This window comes from Bombus flavifrons, chromosome 9 (genome assembly GCF_040668555.2).
Source record: "Bombus flavifrons isolate JBK064 chromosome 9, iyBomFlav1_principal, whole genome shotgun sequence".
In the NCBI taxonomy this organism is placed as follows: domain Eukaryota; kingdom Metazoa; phylum Arthropoda; class Insecta; order Hymenoptera; family Apidae; genus Bombus; species Bombus flavifrons.
The window spans coordinates 8,047,210-8,067,012 of NC_138450.1; the positions used below are offsets into that span (position 1 = coordinate 8,047,210).

At 35.2% G+C, this 19,803-nt stretch overlaps 2 protein-coding genes across 2 annotated transcripts in view; one reads left to right on the top strand and one right to left on the bottom strand.

Moving 5' to 3' along the window:
- Window positions 1-19,803, top strand: part of qin (tudor domain-containing protein qin) — a 316,271-nt gene that overhangs the window by 280,614 nt on the left and 15,854 nt on the right. The window lies entirely within an intron of this gene.
- LOC138183575 (uncharacterized) overlaps window positions 1-19,803 on the bottom strand; it is a 115,383-nt gene that overhangs the window by 93,069 nt on the left and 2,511 nt on the right. The gene's annotated exons all lie outside the window — the stretch shown is intronic.

The window sequence follows — 19,803 nt, forward strand, 5'->3', positions numbered from 1 at the left end:
TTAAAGCGATAATATCCACAGTTCGTAAATTTCAAACATAAATCTTCTAACGTCTTAACAAAATTTCCATCGTAAATCAAATTAAGAACGATCAGTGTATTAGAAATTGCAATGGTAAACATATGAAAGTATGATTTTGAGTAATAGATCAGGAAACCAGACGCAAATGCGTACTTAAGTAGATAAGGAGAAACAGATCGTCTTTGGTCAGACACGTTACACAACCATCTCGCCTACTAATATTCGCCGCTCTTTGGATCTTCGCTATTAACTTAATTGTTACTTTGTTATTAATTTTTTAATAATTCTTTTTTAATTCTTGTTTAATTGTTTAATTCTTGTTTAATTCTTGTTTAATTGTTTAATTCTTGTTTAATTCTTGTTTAATTGTTTAATTCTTGTTTAATTGTTTAATTCTTGTTTAATTTCGAAATTCTTTTATTCGTATGCCGTATAAAGAAAAATTATTTTGGCGGCAGCAGAGACAAGGTAAAACGTGTAAAACCTGAAAGGGAAGTTGCGTAGATTATCGCAACGTGCACGTACATCGTCAAACAATGAACAATGACTACTGAGAGCGAGTCATTAGTTGACTCGTGAGTCGCTTGCAAAAAGAATGTAACGCTGCCTTTTCGCGCGCGTGTTTCCTGTTGGAGAAAACGCAAGAAAACGAAACTATTTCTTCTTGTTTATTCTATGTCAAATGACATTCTATTCTCGGTGGACTGAAACAACCTTTTTGAGAAGAAATACACATCTTGAAGAACGAATCTATCTTTAAATAATAAAAAATTGTATAGGTATTCCATTTGAGAAAAAATTAAGGGTGAAAGTGTTTGTACTATTAGAAGTCAATCCTGTAAAGATCGATCGCATTCGAAATGATTAATTTCTCATTGAACTTAATGTTAAAATTATCAGAATAGTCAAAACGACTAGTTGGTAATTTATCATGGATGCATTTTTAGAGATTCTTTTTGCTAAGAGCTTGTCTTTCTCCTTCCATTTTCTCATATACCTTTTATTTCCCTATCTTTAGTAACAAATTCTTCTCACTATGTTTTAACCTTCGCTAAATCATTGCCAGTGCTAAATAAAGAACACAGAAATAAATTAGATGTGATCACCTTATACTCGAATACTTGAAATCTTCGTATTATAAAATTTCTAGATTTCCCAACAATTTCGAATAATTATCTTTATATTTCGAAAAATCTTTCCATGTACCTGTCTAATGTTAAGTTCTTCCAAATGTTTCCGGAAATTCTAACTATTTGATTAACATTACATGCAAACAATTTAGCAACTCACTTATACTATCTCAATTCATCACCAGAAATTACTCCAATGTAAAAATGGATCTCAACTCGGGAACAAGGTCAAACGAGACACGTTTATAAGAACGTTCTTCATTGTCTTTATATTCCCATTGTCTTTATATCCATTACTAAAGTACAAACTGCTATATGTTACACGTATTACGAAACAGCCTGTATGACCACGAATTCTCTCCAAAGCCCATGGAACCGTCGTTATGTACTTTCATTCATAAACCATCGTTCATTATTCGACAGTTACTCAACAATGTATCATCGATCGATCATCCCTTTCCTCGTGACGTAGTGTCAGAATCTCTCTCGAACGTGTTTAACAGTGTTCGTGATAAAGGATGAATTAAGAAGCAATCACTTTAAAGAAACTGAGTTAGTTGAAACTGCCGCGAGGACTAGAATCGAGACGTACAGTCCTCGTAGGTTCATTTAGTTCGCAGCCTAGTAATTCGCAATCTGCCTTTCGCCTGTTAAACCACCGGCTCCGAGATAAACTTTCAATGAGAGAAAACGCCTAGCCGCAACCTCTTTCTACAGGGTGTCGCTAAGATTAATATTTGGGCCGTTGATTTTTATATGTTTATGAGAAATTTGAAAGTAGGGAAGAAATGATTAGTATCTCCGATTTTTCTCAAACTATGTCGAAAAAGGATATTTGAAAAGGTAACATATCGATAAAGGAAAGAGTCGCAGACAATTCTCCGTACTTTTAATTTTCTATCAAAACTAAACCTAATCTAAGATTCGCGTGAAATTTTTATTGAATTCTATGATTTTTTTCATATTTATTTCTCAATTGATCAATATCTTTCGCAAAGAATTGTTAGTTCTTCGAGCCTTGGCGTTTTAATTTCGTAATTGTCGCATAATTTTGAAAACACGAAGAAGGGAACGCACAAATCGTTGATAAAACGCGACAGAAATGGGAATTTGATGAAAGGGACGTGTTTGAAATGATGTCACTAGATGGAAAGGGCTGATATATTATGGCGTGAACGTATTTCTATGCTCCTCTCGGAAGATTTTGCAATCAATTTTCGTCACATAGTGTTTGAAACACGCTTTATAGAAGAATATTATATTTACCACCAGACTTGTTTATTAAATAGAAAATTAATTAATGTAAATAGGAAACATAACTTATAATCAATAAAATTTTAGCTTAATATTTTCAACATAACTTAAACACTCGTAATATCTTTTTGTTACTTATTTATTGATATTTATTTATACTTCTTGATTTACTTGATTATTTACATTACATCAAAGCAAACTTTTAAAGTGTGATATTAATTAATCTCCGTATTAGAAAACCAGAAATAAATACAAGTCGATAAGGAGAAACGGATCGCCTGTGGTCGGACACGTTTCTCAACCAACTTGCCCACTAACATATGTCTTCTCTACAACATAGCAATGATATTTTACTTTGAAAATGATTTACGACGAAACATATATCAATTTATTACATGTTAACTGAAGAACTATTTAAGATGCCAAAGTTATTAAATAATAGTACAAAAATATTCATTTCACAAAAGTGTTGATAAAAATATAAAATTGCAAACATAAATGTAAAATAGCCCACAAAGTACATTCTGTCACGAAACATTTTGTCTACAAACACAAAAGCCTCGACATCGCACGATTATATCAACCAATAATCAAATATCTTCCATGGCACGATTTAACTAAATCCAACATGATCAAACATTTCCAGTAGTAACTTAATCTCAATTCCACTCGATAAATAGAATCGTCAGACGTTTCATAGCAGGACGTTTCGTTTCCCTTGCTTTCTTTCAACATTTTCCACTTGCTAGTCGTCGCGCCGTTGGCTCACGGGCCTCCGTATGAAACAACGCCACCAGGGACCTGTAATGAACGTAATTTAAAGTCGATCTCGCGGACGTGTTCCACGAGTGATGGCGGGGATGGGCACACGCAGGTCGTTTGCCGTCTTAGAAACTTCGTTACGTTGGGATGAATATCTCGATTCAACGAGTACGTCGGCAAGTTTCCACGTCGTGACGAAAACTCGCGAAAGTTCTGACATAATACACGCAGCACGCGTAATATGATTTCGGATGAAATTATTGTTTGCGCGAAGACATCCGTCTACCGTCTGTTCAACAGGCATCTCTCCCTCCTCTCTTGACCTCGTTCTATCGTCACAATTCCTTTGAAAATTCGTCTGGTCGACACTGAACTTCCTCTGACGGCAAATATTTTCTTCTTTTTGTACGAGAAGAGACGAAAGAGACTCGTGAACAAATATCAATAAGTTTGTTACAGCGAGATGGATGAATGAATTTTTTGTTTGAAACTGATATTGGAAAGAATTGAATAAGGATGTAGGAAAAGTTCAGAAGGAGTTGGGAAGATGCTCGAAGGAAATATCAAAAGAATTGAAAGAATATTTTGCGAAGAAATTTTGAAGGAATTGGAGATATATTCGAAAGGAACTTAGAGGGAATTTGTGGAGAATTCGAATGGAATTATGAAGGAATTCAAAGAGTACTTGAAGTAAGGTTCAAAGGAATTAGAATCCTGCTTCGAAAGAATCTCGAGAATATCTGAAAGAAACTTCGAAGGAATTCGAAAGAAATTTTAAGGTAATTTCCAAAGTATTGGTAAAATCATAGAAATATAGTAAAAATTGGGCAAGGAAAATTTTAAAAGATTCCTAAAGAAATTTTAAAGGAGTTGGAAAAATATTTTAATGGAATTTCAATATTATTTTAACTGAATTTCGAAAGAATTGAAAGAATAATCGAAAAATTTCAAAGAAACTGTACGTGAAGTAGATACATTGATATAAGCGTACAAAGGAAAAAGGGTTCGTTTGTGGTCAGACACCTCGTGTAATTAACTCATTTAGAAATATGAATAAAAAAAAAATAAATACGAATAAAATAAATAAAAATAAATAAATGAATAAAAAAAATAAATACGAATAACAAAGAACTGAATTAAAGCTAAAATAAAGATGATGAAAATAAAGACTTATTTCATGGTCAAATTTCTCGTCAAAAAGATGATATAGTAATTTCGATCTCGAGCGTGTCGAACCTGTTATCCTTCAACACTTTTGTACTTTTTCGTTTAGTAACCTTCGCAGTGCGTTCGCAAAGCCAGAAGTACGATAAGTTGGGAACAGAAACGGGATGTAGGAAATAAATCGAAGAGTCGAAAGATCCCAGTACACCGTGAATACTTCCAGTTTCAGAAACTGGAAATCCTTGCCCGCCACCTTGGTCGATCCAGGTTTATGATCGTGTAACCTTGCCTCGATCGAGGAAATGGTTTCGTCAGTAACCTTGCTAGCCAGTTTTCCGCCGAGCGTGTCGGAAATTTGCATTGGAAAACGTTTAGTTCGCCGAGCAGATTTTCCATTCTCTTCAACGACCATCCACTTCGTTATCGATGCAAGAACTAAGACTATTTTAGGATTTACGTAAGTTACAAGAAAGAAGAAGATAAACGAAGTCTTCTTGTATTCTTGAAATTTCTAAACATTCGAGAGATGGTGTTTTCAATCCCTGAAGATCGCAATGCTTCGAAATAAAAATGAGCTGTTAGTATCTTTTCGTTAGTTAGAATCGGGACATAAGTTCTAGTTGTCAAAAGGAAAGTTCATTCAACCGATGCTAATTAATATTCTCAATTGTAATTATCATAGCCCAGTAGTGCCTGTATATCGCTTTATTTCTGGAAATTATTTTATTGTCTGTTCGAGACAGGTATCTTTCCTTGCTGAACCTGAAATGTACGATATTCTCTCGTTGTCTAATTATTATATTAAAGAGTAATCCTGTCTCATAATATGTAACAAGTTTTACCATTCTGTGTAAAGTTCAAGTTTGAGATTTTAATATGTCGAGGCTTAGGTGACTCGGACTATTCTATTTTGATATATTCGTGGTATTCGAATAATTGAGGCTGGCCATCGTACAATCATATAAAAGTCGCGTACCGAAACTATCGTAACGAGCGATCTACGCGGGAAAATCGTATGAAAAAGCACGTGATAAAAGGACAGGCTGACCATCGATCGATTAAACGATTCAACGGAGAGGCACGCGATAAAGCGTATGATAACGAAATTAACATTCCACGCCGATCAACTAGCCTAGATTATTCGCAATCTCTTACTGCTATGCGTAACCAGCCTTCGAATTTCCAGATCCTCAACCTACTCGCCACGGATGAACGCGTGTTAACACTGCGAGAATTCGCCGTAGGTATACACAGTCATTCAGAATGCGGACGCTTACGCATCTGGTGAAAGGAAAAACAAGCCGCGTGGCCGCGATCGTACGCGATCAAAGATGTACCGACGCGGTACGATGATCTGATAAATAGATTTCTAGAGCTTACAGTTAATCTTCTATTATGGAAACTTTAACAGTAGATATCTACTCACTTATTGATGTAATTGGGTGAAACCTATTAGTGTGCATAAGATGAATAGCGTGCGGAATTAGACAGTCAGTAAGATTGGTACGATTTACGAAAGCTCGAGTACAGAAATATTAAAAGTGTTCACAGATCCGATAAAAAAATTGAACGATATACAAAACTCATTAGCACCGACAGAGATTCGGTTAACGAAGTCGGTGGCAGCATGCTCATAAATATACATAAGTAGTAGAAATGCTTGCGTAAACCTGAATAATCTCGAGGGTGCGTAAATGTTATTAACTGCAAGAGTTACGAGCGACGTATAAAGCCAATTTTGTTTGACGTATGACTTACGAGTAAACCGCAGATTTTTATGAAAATTTATATTTTTATAAACGCAATTAAAAACGTGAAAGTAAAGATTTTGTTTATTCCTTAAGTACTATAATATTTTTTGTGTGCGCTATATGCGTTCTGTACATTTTCACATTTTTTTAAATCTCCTACAAATGCATGAATATCTACAGTCCTCTTGTAAGTTAATATCCCAAACAAAATTTCCATTTCACGACCTAGATTCTGGAAGTTCCAGAATAATCGTAATAAATTACGAAACAAAATTTCACCTGACGAATTCCAATATCCCCAAAGTTTAACGCAAACTCTCGCTCTTCCTATTTCCCCTTGCACGTTAAAACCAAAGTGTACCACCTCCTGTGCACAATGAAATGGACTTCCTCTGCACTCAATATATTCTCCTCGGTCCTTTCTTTCGTATATCCCCCCGTATCAGCAGTGTTCTCCTCATGAGAGGAGAGATCGACTACGTGCTCTGAATTTGCGGCTACAAACGAAGAATAATGCTGCTTGACTTTTGTGGATATCTTAATTCGATGCAGAGCTTGTCCAACTTGAGCGAAGGAAAATAGGAAATACACTGCTGACCATAACTTATTAGGATTCCTACCGATATTTAATACAAATTGAACGATTCTTGATGCTTTTAGTTTCTAGCTATTTTATCGTAAATCTGTTGTTTCATTCGTCTCGTCGTGTGTCTCGTGCGGACGTTGATGCAATTTTATATTTTGATCAATTTGACTGAAGAAATAAAAGTACACGAATGAAAAATAATAGAACTAAATGGACTTGTCTCACCTACTAAAAATGATCGCTTTAATCCAAGTATTTTACATATGTTTGCTCATTATATAAATCCTGTACACACGTTTGCGCTTTTAAATTTCTCACCAATGCATAAATATTTGCAGCCTACCTACCAGGTAAAATACTAGATAAAGATAAAAACTTGTTGCTGTTCCTCAATAAGTTTAACGGGCAAGTGTCTCGATATTTTTGTATCTAGTATCGTATTCGCTGTATTTGTCATTTTAAACGAACAACGATGTCACTTGAATTTTGCCAGTATCTTAATTTCGTGTGGAGTTGAACGTATCTCGATATTTCTGTAGACACAGTTCCACAGGAAGGAGAGTGATATCGAGAAGGGGAAACATGTGACACAAGGAGAGGGAGGTGGATCACATATTCTCTATGAGAGAATTGCATAAGCGATGAGTCACGCGCTGTTCGCACAAGCATTAACGTTGCAAAGTATTTTTTGCGAAATTTTAATTGGAACGCGACTGGATATGTGATACGATTAATTGGATTCGACGGGGATCCTACGTCGCGCGTTATAGCGCACGATTTATTAAAATAATTTATGCATCGCTCGCGCAACCAGGGAGGGGAGGGCCACGAGCAGAGAAGAATTAATACCCATGCGCGCGAATTTCCCTTTTATCGCGGTCGATTAATGCCGTTTCGAAGGCAATTTCGGCAGTTGCCGATGATCCGGATTCCGATTGCGTCCAGACGTTCTCTATCCATCGTCTTCCGCCGAAAACTCGCGATAGGAAACTCTGTAATGCTCTTTTTCTATTTTTACCTTTTTTCATATATATATTCATTTTTTGTGGAAGCTTGAATTTAAAGTTATCGAACCTTTGCAATTATTAACCGTTTGTAAATATAACATTGCAAATTTTAGAAAAACTGAAGGGTAAAGAAAATTATTTTCGAAATTGTTCATCGTAAGTCCTTCGACGTGTTATTACGCTGTCCAAGAATTAACCTTAGAAATTAATATGCTTTGAATCATCCACGAGTCAGCCTTGTTTCTCTATAGTTGAAATAATTTACACATGATGAAATTTCTATTACCAGAAGTAAGAATACTGTTTGTACGTATAAATAATATAACTCTATGATGCTTTTACTTTTAGTGGAAAATATTTTTAAACAACATATCATTTCTTACAACAAAATTGTCAAAGAATGATTGAATCCTGTTGGCAAAAAATGGCACCTTATAGTTGTATAAAGTCGTGAGTTGACTTTTTTAAAGCGAAGAAAAAGATTTATACATAGAAAATGTAGGAATTTGTTAATTTTTTCAGGATTTTCGGATCTATAACGCGGTTAAAATATTATCATACAATATGAGGTCCGTTTTCGATGAGGACGATGTCATGCGGCAATGAACGCATTTATAGATTAAAAAATGGTAATTATGAATTCTGAATGAATTATTAGCGCCAATAATTAAAAGGAGCATTGCCTATTATAATTAAAGACCAATTATTGATAATAATTATCATAAATATTCTCTGCATTCGATCGATTTGTATTCGTGGCCCGATACGGATGACTCAACTGAAATATGTTTATTGCAAGAACGAACTGCAAATGAATAATCTCCCATTCTCGGGGCTATGCTTTGAAAATCATGCATCGTGTTATACATGCAGTTATGTGAAAAAGGTTTTCAAACTTCCCTCCATGTTGCGATAGATAAAGAAATATACATAATACATATATCGTGAACTGTGAGTCTTTTCGACTATAATATCTGCGGTAGATTGTAGTATTTTACTTCTCTTTTTTATGAGAAATTACTAAAGAAAGAATATTCGTATTCGTATTTTTTTCCATTCTTCGCCATGTTAAGCATACTTCGTATTTTCTCAATAATAACAACGAGAATGATTTAATTTTTACGTCCACTGTATGATAGAAAATCAGCCTGCGTCAAAAGTCGAATAGAACTGAGCTACCCGCCAATATGGCAACGTTCTCCGAAAATTTTGTCGCAATTTGTTAACGAGCAATTATTTGATACTTCTCTTGAAACTGTTAAAAAATAGAGTACCTTTTATAATGAGATATATTTAGTACTTAATAATTGATAGAATCGTAAAAAAATCCTCTACAGGTCAAAATGTTATTTTATTTCTTTATTTGTAGTAATATAAAGAGAAGCTCGGAAAATTTTTTCACACCACTGTATGTTAATCTATACGATATAAGAATATCAGGAATTTGTATATTTTCAAAGGTACATTTAAAATCTTATTCTTTTTGTTTTTTAGCTTTATCCTTTTTTTTTTTATTCTGTTAACGTTTATGGTAAATGCAACGGTTCGACGCTTCGATTTCTCCCACAAACACGAACAGTGGCAAATTTATAATTTTACTTTGAAACTGCAGTGTGCAGTCCATTACAGTTGGTTAATTAATACGTTTGTTCCCGGCCACTCTCAATCGAATTATTTTCACAAGGAATGAATTATTAACGCGCAACATATTGATACGCTAATATTTACATAATAAATTTACGCCCGTAGAAGAATAAAAGAAACGGAACGTGTACCGCGTGGATAATTATTGAAATTTGATTAAATCAGCTTGTTCCCCGGAATGCACCCCGAAGAACGCAAACACTCAATAATTATTTTTCCCTTTACCAAACTGCGCGAGCTACCGCGATCAGTCATTTTGCAAAATGTTAAACATCAAAAGACGAAGAATTGCCGATAATTACCTCAACGAGTGATTGTAAATAAATTATCTAAAAGAATTATCTTATTACGACGAAGCGATGAAGCTGGATGATAAAGAATCTGAGTGAAATAAATATAATTTATATATAAATCAAGTTATACGATCCAATTTCAGATCAAGAAACGATCTCACGGAATAATTATAAAAAGTAATTAAAAATATAAATTACTTTTATGGAACGCGAAATAAAATTCTAGAAAGCAAAAATTAACGATAACGCAAGGCTGAAACTCGTAATGGTCTGCATCTTCTAAAATTAGAAAATACAGGACTTTTATTTGAAAAAAAAAAAGAAAAAGAAAAAGAAATAACAGAGGACGCGAACGATTTCCAAATGATTTCCATTGTAATCAGGCGACGTTGTCCCACGATCTGCTTCGAGAAACCAACAGGCATCTGCAATACTACCGGAATCTATATCTAAGCGTTTCACAAGGCTGTAATTCCGAATCGTGAAAGCAGTAAGACGATTTGCGTTCGGTTCAACTACCTTGTCGAATCGTAACGAAACGTTTTAATATTTCTGTGTAACGCAATGAGCTTACGGTCACCAGTGAACAGAGTTGGTACGTAATTGGTGATTTACACGCGGTCGTAGCTAGTGGCGGAAATCGTTAGCGATGTATAATCCTCCGCTGTAACCTATTTTCCTGAAGAATAATTCAACTTTAGGATGTCTGACCTGGTTTTGACAGAACGTAAATCAGCGACGCCTCTGTCAGCGAGAATTGTAATAAGAAATAAATCGGAATAAAATTAGTGAAATTACAGAGTATTGTTTTTGTTAATTTGATACTCGTATTCGTATAATTTTATAATCGTAATTTCATAGAGGATTTTTAACCACCTAAACGCATACGATGTATACTGAATAAATTTTCTTGTAAAGAGTTTCATAAAGAACGAATACGCATACATGTGTATATATATATATATATATATATGAATATATAAAAAAAAAGTTTTAGACTAGGAAAAATTTGTTCTTCATACACGTAAAGTAATAATTCGTGCAGTCTAGTGCGTTTATCGTTGCATTTACGACAACTGGTAGCATCGACAAGCAATTTTCGATAGCATTTTCTCATTTTCACGTTTAATGCTTCATTTCACACGATTGTCAGTATCGTTTATATCTTTATCTCTGTTGCCATGTGCAATATTCATCGTATATTTTCTAAACTGTAAACAAGTCTGGCAATACTGTCGTAAAAGCAATTACGAATATACTTTTTTCCTTTCAAATAAATATTTCGAACGTTGTGTGACATTATAAAAGGACTATAAAAGAATATATTTGAAAACACGGGAAGATGTACGTGCTGAATCGCAGATAAAAAAATATTACGACTGAAAAATATTAAAAATTGTTATTTCATAGCGACGCTAATTTCAACAAATTTTACCAATCTCTGTCAACTTGCTTAAGCTTAGGAAAAATGTGAAAATCGCCGGAGGCAAGATCCGGGCTATGGGCTACGGAATAATATACAGATAATCGAAAACCTCTCACCCAAAATTGCCCAAACGAAGCTCGATCTTTACTTACTGGATTATCCTCGTATTTGATCATTCACGATCCATTGAAATACGCTATACCTAAGTAAAAAAGTAATATATACGTAAGAAGAGCTTCGTAATATCGAAGCTCGACTATCATTAAATTATGAACGCAGATGAGAATAATAAGCAGAAAATACTCGGATTTATTTAATTCTTTATTAAAATCACCGAGAATTTTGACTTAATCTGTCGGTTAGAAATAATACTCGAAGCGTAATTAGTCATGACAACTGAAGAATGTATCTAATGAAAGCCATTCCTAGCCAGCTAACAGTAATAATAGAGAGCTTTTCATTCAAAAAGCATATAAAAATGGTACAAAAAGTAATGCACAAAGGGAGAAACAATAAGCTTATGATCCTCTAAAAGAAAAAGAAAGAAAAAAGGAAAGAGTAGGAAGACAGGGGCATTCAAAAGGATGACTACAAAAGGGACACCCCGTATATGTCACGCAGGACGAAGTGCCATGTCTATGAATCGTCGCGGTTTGTTCACACGGGATATACACGAGTATCGGTTTGTCGGTGTATTCACGCGACTCGCGTACGACTCGTGGATTATGCGCCTATGCATTATTGTCACCGCTGATTTGGTCGCGCGACGTCGAAATGAAATTTACCGTGGCAGGCCTCGAACGACAACGAGTCACGCGTCGCACTCTCCAACAGATTTATTTGCTCCTGGACCAAAGGGGGAACCTAGCCAACGTTTCAAATAAATCGCGTAATATAACGTAAATCGACATTCTGCACGATGGCGTTCCAATTTTATGGATTTCCACTAAGTTCGTCCGAATACCGACGCGAAAGCGAAGGTAACGACGATGGTTTAACGATCCTTCGGGAAAGCTTTGCGTCTGTTGCTGCTGTTTGGAGAGTAAATGAGCTTTTATTTGGTCTGCCCGGATTAATTTTCCATATAGATCATAATGGCGTGGCATAGTAAATTGAAGTAAAATTTTTGGATTTTCTACATGGAAAAGAATTTTGACGTTGAACGAATTTATGTTCATTGATGGATTTCGTCTGACACGTTCTGCACATGAACAGTCTTACACGAAACTTGTATCACGCCGTTTTATCGAATAGGATGATCGAATAATTTATATTGTAAAATTCTGTTTCATTATTTTCCGTTTTATTACAAAGCTATTGTTAATTAATAAACCAGGATATTGATTGATCGTATAGAATGTCTCAAGTTGTTAGAATTCTTGCAAGTTTCACTCGTGCGTACCTAACAATTTTATTTCGTGCAGAATGGAAAAGAATTACAAGTAACAATTTTTATTATAATATCAAAATTCCAAATTTCTGTTTATCTGTATTTTGTAGTAATTCTTTGAGCTTCGCATAAACTTGTCTCAATCAAATTGCAATTAATTTCTTCAAATACAAAACCAAGGAAGATTCTAACATTATATCTGATTTTTCTTTTTCATATCTTGCGTTTAAGAAAGACAAGTTTATTATCTTTTTACAGAAATACTTATATTTACGATATAGCTTTTATATCATCGTACAATTGTGAAATAGAAATGACATAAAAATTGTACGATCGAAGTCCTTTCTATTCTTGTCTCTCAATCTTTCTTTGCAAGAGTCCGTCTACACATTTTGCATTAATCAGGTGTTCCAGTAATCAAGATTTTATCAAATCATCTTTCTCGTACGAATTGTTAACGCATACCGACATTTCGCTACTTAAAGTCTGCGGTGCACTGCGTCATTCTACTTCGTACATCGACGTGACTGTGTCGCTTATCTTAATCCCGTTGATACGACTAGCTTTTAACTAAAATCTGTCAAATAAATCTAAAGCTCAACTGATTAACGAACCATAACCCGTTATTTCTGAAACATCCTGTATGCCATATACCAGCGCCACAACTTTACATCAGGATCGCTTGCGTTTCGCCAACCATAATCTTAGACCAAGATTTTATAACAGCAATTTCCCGTGCAAAACCCTAACACGTATCCCTCGTTCGATACGCGGTTCTCGTTAACGCCGCTAATAAATCCCTCGCCGTGATATCAACACCGTGGAATTTCCTCGAATCTATCACGTCCTTGTATCGCTCCATCTTCTCGTTCGTGAACGCGTTTGAACGCACGGACGAATGATAAAACGTTGAAATGGATATCCAACCGCGTCGAGGTGAGCCTGTTTCCGGTCCGCCGGATTTTTCGTTCCCCGGCCACAATGGCCATCGAATAAAGAGATCAGACTCGTCGATTTTCATTGCGAAGGAATTGCGGTTGCACACATCGCGAAAATGTTTGCTCGAGAGGATGCTGTATCTTGGTCGATATATATATCTGGCCGATATTTTGTCTTTGTACGATATTTTGCCCATGTTTGGTCCACGAAAGAAACTTCGATCGTCGTTCGATCGTAAGTTGTTGTTTCGCTGCTGGCAAACAGGGAGAAACATTGATGCGCGTTTCTTCTGCTTTTCCTCTCGTCTTTTCTTTTCTGTTGCCATTGCCTCTGCTGTATCTGTCGTTAAGATGTTGGAAAAGCGACGATGGAAAGGATACAGTGAAAAGGGATAGAAGAAGAGGTATTCGTGTTACTTTGTGTTTCAGAGATTTCGAGTAATTTAATCGTAATCGCGTTTTTAGTATTTTTTCATTAAGTCTTGCGCGAAAATCTTGCGTTTTTTCGATATATTAAACAATACTAAAATCAAATATTGTTAAAATATAAATACAGAAAATAAATGTTGAAAATAACACAAGGAAATCTTCGAAAGTTTCTTTGAACAGATTTCCTACGTACCTTGCTATTGACAGAAATGTCACAAAAAAAAAAATTGTAGAGATTACCGTTTTTTACGTTCAATGTGCCACACTTTGCATCGAATTCCGCTATTCGGAAGCATCGGTTGTTTTAGAAACAATTCAAATAAGCGGCACTGCGCTGCGATTAAATCATTGAGCCAACACTAACGTTCTCCTTATTGTTATTGCTGTTTCTTATCACGCTACAGATATTTGAGGAAATCGAGGAAATCGTGCCTAGAATACACGGTTTCGGAAGCACGCTATATATCGATTGGTGTCTACCCCAATGCAACATGATCCAATAAATGTTGCCGGTCTAGTGCGTTAAAATTATATAATTCAGTATTTTCAGCCAGTAACAAAAATTATCAATTGTCTCTTATAAAATTATCTTCATCAAATTTTCAAAGTTACGAATTTTGTATTAACATGACATCACCAAAAAAAAAAAATTTGAAGTTACAAATTTTATATTTAGAATATATGTAATTAATTATTTTTGTTACTATTACGTCAGATATGAAATTTTACACTAAATCTATCGGAATAATTAAAATTACCAATTTATAGTTGTCCATAAAAATTTCATACATTTGTAGCGGTACAATTTCAAACATTCGAATGATTTTCTATAGTATAAAAATGAAAGCTTATTTTTCTCCTTTCATTTCGGTATCCTTCATATTCGTATTATACCTTAATTGTCGGCAGTTCTAGTGTTAATTTTTTAGCCTCTCGTCAATAGCAAGTAGACTGTTCTCTACATGATGCCTTTTATAAATTTAAAAAAGGCAAAAAAAATGAAAAATAAAGAAGAAAAGCAGAAGAGAAGAATTCATTCACTAGTTTTACATGTTACCGCCTTCATACGCACGGTAATAAGTTCTAATTATAACGAGTCGAACACCAGTGCGGAAGTACTTACAGTGCTTTATACGATCTATAATGAGGCGTATTAAATGAGCACAATTTTGCCATTAAACCACCCCCTTCCCCTATGCGTTACGTTTGCTTGAACCATCGTCAAGGTGTTGCGACATCATTAAATTTAATTGAAGAAATCGTTTTACAGCGGCTCCTTGTCTCTTTAAATTTCCTTGTGAACGATCGATCGTGATTCATGAAATTTGTCCAAGTGTAAATGGCAAGAAATCGGCAGTGAACACGAGGATGCTTGAAAAGTGTTTTCGTTACACGTGGCATTTACACTCCGACGTTATCACGGATCAAAGATAAAAATTAAGCGCAAATGATGCTCGTTCGTTAGTAGTGGTTAGTTCTCGAGTGTCGAAAATGTTTAAGAGAAACGAGAAACGTTTTGATGAGATGAAGATTCAACTTATTACTTGATATTTCGAGCTTTAGATTTTGGTTGGAAGCTACGAAAGCTACATTTAAATAAGATTTATCGATGTAACTTAGATATTTTTGAATTTTTATCATTGATAGTGAACGGATGGAATAACAATTCTTTTTACCAAACTTCTACATTGGTTTTTATTAAACTTTTAAAATACGAAATTTTAAGGTCTTCGTGTCTTCTATTAAAATATACAGCGTTATTCTTTGTCGTTTACTATTATCGATCTCTAGTATCTTCCAGTGCATCGTACGTTCTGTCAATTCTTAGTAAAATATACTTCGTCGTTCACGAATTTCTTTTAGAAACAAGATCATTCCCAACTATTAATTTCTTAGTATCTTCCATATAACAATATTTAGATAAATATTCACACAGCTACGTTGCTATCGTTTCTCATCAACAGATCTTAATTTTTGCTAAAGTCTACGCCCCACACTAAAATCATTCACACCATCAATTTTATTTAAGATCCAAGTCATTCTCTACTCTCCCCCACTACTAGCTTCACATATGCTTCTATCAACCAAACTTTACGACATAATTCACCATCCTTTACCATTCTCTACTATCATCCCATGTTCCCATCACTTTCACCTAAAATGGCCATTTAAGATGATCCCATCGAGCGTAAATCTCTTTGGAGATCGGTCTGTTCAGAAATAAAGAAAGGAAGGAAGAAGACGATGGCGGAAATCGAACGGAGTTACGCCGCATAAGACGGCGATGGGCACTCGCGCGAGCTTACTACGTCTCTCCACTATAAGTATTTATCTACCGATCTTGCCGCATTCGAAATGCAAATTGGGCGGCGTCGCTTTCGCGAAGCGGCCCGCCACTCGAGCTAGCCGCGTTTTACCGCTTTATCGAGTTTTCAGAGTCACGCGCACACGGGCCAAGAACAAACGAGATATTTTCTCTTTCTTCGTTCAAGCGCCAGCTGTCGATCGAACGATTCGAAAGGCGTTCCACTTGGAGCCGTTTGCTCGGTCTAGATCGAGAAATAATTTTCATTCAAGGATCGCTCTCTCAGCCTCGCTCTCTTTACGCTGAACCAGACCGGAAAGCGTATAAATAACACCAAAGCGGAGCGTCCGCCCGCTTATCGTTCACAGTGTCCATCATAGCGATGCGTCGGCAAAAATCCTTATCTTTCGACCAAACTCGTCAAGATTGTATCACCTTGCATATAAGTAACATCCGAATCGCGGCGGAACTCATTTTTGCTGCAACTATCGTAACGTGAGAATTGAAAAAAAGCTTTTATTTACTTAACAATGATTTAATTAATAATTTATAACATTTAAGTCATTGATTTATAGCATTTAAATAATTCATCTGTAACATTTGAACTAGGATGCTTTATAGCGTTTTAATTTGTAATTGTGTTATAATCAGGAAAATCGTTTGGTTTGGTAAAATAAACAAGAAAATGGAATATAAAAATTCGAAGATTCTCAATCTCTGAAGAAAAATGTAGAATTCGCCCGTAAAATGTAATTTCGGTTGACCGGCGAAAATTGCACACGAAGACCACGGTATCTCAACCAGGCCATAAACGTGTATCGTGTCACGAACTTAACATATTCTCCATGATATATGATCCGTTTCACTATGATTTTCCCTCGAATAATTTTCTTCTAACATCGAACTATGTTTTATCTAGTAAAATCGCTTTCCCATATTCTCGTAAAAACACGATCCCTCATAGTTTGAGTACGTTTCTCAACTTTCAGCTGGTGATTTAAAAGTAGATAGAATGAAAATAAAAGATATTTAAATTCGATATTCGCATTTAATAATTTGTCTACCTTGGAAATTATTCATTATTTAAAACGACGAAAATACCAGATTGACAAGCAAGTAATTAACCAAAGAAACTAATAGGTACAAAATTCAAAATTTACTTTTGCATTTGGTTGTTGGTGTGTTGTGGGAATACCTTGTTATTCAAAATTAAGCAATTACCGGATTAATAGACAGACTCTGTTAATAGACGCCCGGACAGACGCATCATTCGATCGCTTTAAACACGTTTATTCGAGGGTAGCCATAAAAATACGTGATTTTCAGACGTAATGCTCCATGGGTATCGCTCTGTCAATTTATCATGCGAAAGATCGTCGAGTCATAGACGTTGCGCATAATGATGATGGATGCTTTTAGATTCACGAAAAACGTTCCCCAGCGAGATTATCGATTGCGTGGCTACAACCTCGTCTAGTCGAGATGTCCGAAAAATGTCGTTTTCCATGCGATATTTTTTAAATTTCGTTCCCATTTCCCGTTTAACGCACCTCGCACCTGTTCGTTTTCTTGCGCGATCGCGTGTGCACGAGCGCACCACTTTTCCACTGCTACATAAATCTTTCTGCATGGTTAAGTTCCTATCTGTTTTATCGAAAGCAATTACTTTTTGTAACGAAATAATAGAAAGTAAACAAAATATTATGATACGATTTTTATTTTGTAAATAATGTTGCTACATTATCTGACAGTTTTGGGTAGAACGTAACCCTTTAATGGGTTTTGGGGTTCGCATTATTCATAGTCGAATTTATTTAATAATTTACTAGACGAGAAATAGATAATTATCTGTTTATTTTTCTTAAAACAGAAAATAATGAATCTCGTATTATGAATACTTATAGACGGTTAAATTGTTATATATTTCCCTATTGGAAAGAAAGATTATTTTTCATATCGAAATATTACAAGATAGATAAAAAATTCTTAGACAATTAACGAGGATTTTTATTTCACCAATAAAATCGCTATGTTCTCCAAAAGTAAAGTTATAGAAATAGAATAGACATTAAAACAGATAAAATAAGTAAAAGAATGGGATGCTATTACTTTAAATTTTTGAAAGTGAATGTGTGAAAGTGATAACAGAGCGTCATTTTTTTATATTTTTGATATCTATGTAATCCTTTGGATGTCCCCATTTTTAATAAGAATTAAATGCAAATTTGAAACAAGTTTGTCATCGATTTAACAGAATCAATATCTCAGCATTTTACGATTATCATCGGCTATTATTATAACCAAAGTTGCAGCAATTTATTATTTACCACGAATTTCGTTATTTGTTTATTATGCTCAAAACACGCTATTCGAAAGCTTTTACACCTACAGACGTATAAATATCGTTTTAAATGTAACGAACGTATCCTCTAATCGCATATGTTCATTTACGTTGAAGCAGATAAAAAGGAACAGCAAAAATACTAATTATCCGATAATAATCAATAAATAATAAAAATACAACATATTACGATTGCAAATTTTAACCAAAAGCTTTACATCATAAAATTAAACAGAGAATTATATAAACATGGACGTGTTTCGACCAAAGGAACTCTGTGATAAATTTAGATTTGCAATCTCGTAACAAATTCATTGCTACACGAGTTACACGAGCATCTACATATTGAATAATGATCTGAGTAACCAAGAACAACTTACTATTTATACGTGACATAGTATCGCAATTTAAAAAGCAATATTTTTGTGACTCTAATTCAATGGCTGTATGGAACTCGTTATAATATTTAATGGCTGTAACAAATCTCTACTCGGGTTACATTTCTTTAGTTGTATCTATGGAAAAATAAATTTGCATAGATATTCGCCTAATCATCGCGTAATTTACATTACAATGAAGAAGTCTGAAACGTCTGAAAGCAAAAAACTTGCAAACTTTCCATCTTCCATCCACTCGCGAATAATATTCCACGATACACGTCCGTAATCTCGATGTCACGTTTTTTCTTTTTTTTTTTTCTACAATCACTTAATATGACTTACGACACGAGAAGAACGTTTAAAATAAGATCCTTTCCTTGGAACGTAACGATCCACGTAAATACGAACTCGTTTGAAGAACCATCGAGAAAGGTTGGGAAGATTGCATCAGCTCCAGCGATCCCAATGCTCCGTTGGTATTCGTGTCGTCGTCGGACAAACTGCTCGTCATTAATAATAGCCGTGGATACGTATACATTTGCACGATCAAGTGAGATCGCGTTTACATGGGCAAAGAAGGGCATGGGTGAATTAACGAGACTTCTGTTTTCGTTCGTTGGAACGCGTTCGCCCAGCTAAATTAACACGGATGGTTCAAACAGCCGATCTGTCGATCTCTCGATCGAGTATGCGCGATTAAGTATCATGAAATAAATTCCGGAGCTCCTGGTTAATCGTCTCCGTGTTTTATACGGGTCTCGATCAATCTAACGCTAATTAAACGTCAACGACGAGCCAACTGTTTGGTCTCTCTCTCTCTCTCTCTCTCTCTCTCTCTCTCTCTCTCTCTTTCTCTCTTTCTCAAAAGAGATCGTTGTCTCTTTCCTCATAAGAGACTGTCCTCTCCCTCTCTCTCTCTGTCTCTCTCCTTCTCTGTGAGAAGGTGATCCAGGAGAAGATGGATATATCGACCACGAGTAAG